Source organism: Podarcis cretensis (assembly GCF_951804945.1).
Source record: "Podarcis cretensis genome assembly, chromosome: 3".
NCBI classification, from domain to species: domain Eukaryota; kingdom Metazoa; phylum Chordata; class Lepidosauria; order Squamata; family Lacertidae; genus Podarcis; species Podarcis cretensis.
The window spans coordinates 48,038,668-48,042,735 of NC_137172.1; positions in this window are offsets into that span (position 1 = coordinate 48,038,668).

Consider the following 4,068-nt stretch of genomic DNA (forward strand, 5'->3'; position numbering starts at 1 on the left):
GAATGAATCAGGGGTGCTTCATAATCATGAAGTAGAAGTGAAGTGCCTGGAATAAAAACACTTGGAAAATGAAACTATTCTTGCATTCTAGAAGGTGGGGTGTTGTTTTTTGCCTAATTTTGTAACAATTTACAGCAAACTCTGGAATCTTTTCCTTGTGCGGAAGACACCAAATTTAAGGCAAAGAAGAGGACGGATGACAGGATGCAAGTTAGCACTGTGATTGGCGGGTCAAGCTGTCAATGGAATAACGTCTGACTTGGCCTGTAGGCACCTGGTTCTAAAGGCTTCGGTTAATAGGTTCTGCTCCTTCATGTCCTGTTCCTCTTGCAGGCAAGCGATTTGGGAGGGACTTGGAGGGAACTTCTGAGCCTCTTAATCCTTTCTCCTTTGTGTTAGTGAGAGAGAAGCTTTATGTCAGTGTGACCTGATGTCAGCTGAACATAAATATTATTATTAAAAGAAGCTTCAAACACTGTTTGATGGATATTGGATAACTCATGAACTCTTGCACATATCCATGTAAACATTTGCATGAAACTTACCAAAGGGCATATCTACATTTCCTGTGTGTGTTCTTGAAAATACTCGGGGGGGGGGGGGCGGGGGAGCTGACAGGGCAATAGAAACTTTTTAAAATTAAAGGTGGTCAGCACATAACAGCCCGGACCTGCTTGTCTGAAATTCTGAGGGGAGGAAACCTGCCATCCCTGCAAATTTCACCCAGTTATATTTTAGGAATGTAAAAGTTTAGGCACATTGAAATCAATGGGAAATACAATCAAAGCTTTGTTTAAGAAACAAAGCAGCCCTTCCAACTGGGAATGAAGAGAATCATAGAATCATAGAATCATAGAGTTGGAAGAGACCACAAGGGCCATCGAGTCCAACCCCCTGCCAAGCAGGAAACACCATCAGAGCACTCCTGACATATGGTTGTCAAGCCTCTGCTTAAAGACCTCCAAAGAAATAGAATCATAGAAGGAGCCTATGCCCATGAAAGAGCAAAAGAAAGTGGCTCCCAAACAAAGCAACAAATCCGAATATGGACAACCCTTTACAACAAAAGAATCAGACCTGTACATAGGGATCAGCAAATCTGTCAAGATTCAGTCGTCCCTATTTCTCATTTTTCCAGTCTCAGATTCAATCCTCCACATTTCTGTGGCAATTTGCAATTTGTTTTTAATGAGGCATTTTAGTGTGAATTTATTCTAATGAACACATTTGTATACTGTTTGTACATAATGTCAGTGGTGTAGCGTGGGGGGTGCAGGGGGGGCCGGCTGCACTGGACGCAACATCGGGGGGGGCACGCTCGTGTCCTCCGGAGTCACCGAAGAGCCTCGGGCGCAGGCTGTAGCAGAGCCCCATGTTTCGCGGAACCGACGAGCTGTGCGCGCGTCTGGGCTGAAGGCAGGCAGGCAGGCAGCGGCTCTCAGCGCTCGCCGTGGTCCCTGCACATCAGGGCCGCGGACGGCGTGCCAGGCAGCCCCTCCTCACAGCCCCACCGCCGCCGCCGCTGCTGCAGCTGCTGGGCCATGTTGCATTTTCCTCGCCTCTCTGCCCTCCTCCTCCGGGCAAGCGGCGTCGTTTGGGCGGCAGCGCCAGCGGCAACTCGCCTCAGATCACCTGACACGGACCCGCCGCCGTGGCTACCTTACCGTAAATACCCCAGCCCAGGCAGCAGCAAGAAGAAGCTGGCAGCGGCGGCAGGTTAGGGGTTAGGGGCGCAAATTACTTCCCTTGCCCCGGGTTAGGGGGCGCAAATTACTTGCCTTGCCCTAGGTGCTGACAACCCACGCTACGCCGCTGCATAATGTTTGCAAGCAGTTTAGCTTCTACAATGCATTCGTGTATGTTATATTCACCCATATATGCATTTATATGCACACTTCACTGTAATATATCCGTTTTTGTACATATTGCTTGGCTGGAAAACTGGACTGCAAAATCTGGAAATGTGCAAATTTTGAAGGATGGTTGTGTTTTGAGTTTGCATAATGTCTCTGATAGTGCAAATTCACTAGGTTCATTGCAAATGTGACCTGAATTGAATTTCTTTCCCCATCCCTGTCTGCATGTTGGTAGCTGTGACAGTTCCAGTGTTTCTATTATACTTCAAATACATTTTCTTTTTAAGTATTTGCTCTTAATTTTTATTGGCATTTTACAAATTACAAATTCATTTTATGAGGCCGAAAGTAACATTGGATCTCTGTGTTTTACTACTGTTCCTGAATAGTAAACTGCTATGAGAATATTTAGATTGTGGTTCATTCATCCCCACTAGGGTGGGGTGTCTGGAATCCAACTAAAGGACAATAAGTTAAGAAACTGGAGACATTAGAAACATTTGATAATACATCCAGATATGATTCCTGGTGGCATGAAGCCAAAACCACTGCAGAACAAATTCATTTTACTTTTATCTTGCTTCCTCATTCCCCTTATTTATTCATCTGTCACTTGTTGAAATTGGCAGGACAGGCAAAGCAGGCAAAATGACGCTCAAGAAACCTTATAACAGGAAAACACGGCAGCTCATAATTTATGGAGCCTTTTCTACTCAGAGGAAGTATCCCTTCATGCTTTCAAATCCTGGAAGAGCAGAAGCCAGCACAAACTGTGGGACAATGTGAGTATAGCTGAAGTCATGGTCCCACAGCCCCCTCATAATCCTATTGCCCCTTCACAGGAGCAACACCCGAATAAGCCTAAAGACTGGAACAGGTGGGAAGGACACATAAATCATTGGACATACAGTGGTACCTGTTGATTTGTAGTGTCCCGTGCACAGCGGAATGATGAGGAATACGTGCACATACTCTAAATTGCTTTATTTACATTTCAAAGCTGGTAGATTACAGAAAAACATCTTGCCTCTGCCGGAGCAGAAAATGCATCCTCTCTCCTCTGAAGCACGGAGAGAATCACACTGAGAGAACAGTGAAAAACAGGAAACCAGTGTGGGTCACATCCAGTCTCCCTTTCCCGTGGGAAAAACCCAACAGCAATGCTGTCTGGAATGTAAACATTGTCTTCTGACAAGCACTTCGCTGCACAGTGAAGAGAGCAGAAACCAACATCCTCCCCCTTTCTGTGAACATCACTGGGCAGCGTGTTCGTACAATATCAGTACAAACCCAACTTCTGCACATAGGTACAGTGTTGATCTCTTGATACAATCTTGGACAATACATCAGCAGGAATTTCATTACCTGGCATATAGGACACCGTTACGAGTCCCTTCTGAATACGTTCCTTAGCATGTTGCAACTTCAATTGCAAGTGCTTCGTGCTTTGCTTACAACCTTCAGAATTCAGCAAAGCCAAACATGCTTTGTTGTCCTGGTAAACCTGGATTGGACATTTGACAGGAATTTTCATGTCTTTGCACAAGTGTAACAACCATTCACAATCCTTAAGTGAATAAGACAGTGCATTCAGTTCAGCTTCACAAGTACTTAAGCTAACTGTTGTTTGCTTCTTGCATGACCAATCAAATAGACCCTGATTGTACATATAGCAAACTCCAGACGTGCTTTTTCTGTCTGTAGTGTCACTTCCAAAACTTGCATCTGCAAATATCTCAAGACCACCAGACTTCTGATTGTTAAATCTCAGTCTGTAATGCATAGTGCCTTTCAAATACCGCGCTATGCGTTTCAGAGCTTTCCAATCCTTAACAGTAGGATTGTTGACTTGTCTGCTTAGCAAATTACAGCTAACAGCAATGTCTGGTCTTGAACATCTGGCAATGAAGTTTAGCTTGCCTAGCACACTTCTGTACAGTGTAGTGTCAGAAAATGCTTCTTCAGTGTCATCTACCTGATAACCTGTTGTCATCGGTGTGTCTACAGGGTTAGCATCCATCAGGTTTAGTTTGCCTAACACATCAGCAATTTTCCGTGACTGGTGTACTAGAATGTTACCATCTTGATCTCTCTCTATTTCCAGAGATAGGTAGTTGTTTACCTCTCCAAGATCTTTCATGTCAAAGTGTTCTTTCAGTTGAGCTAGGGCGTTATTGTACATTGTGACATCATCCCAAAAGAATAATAAATC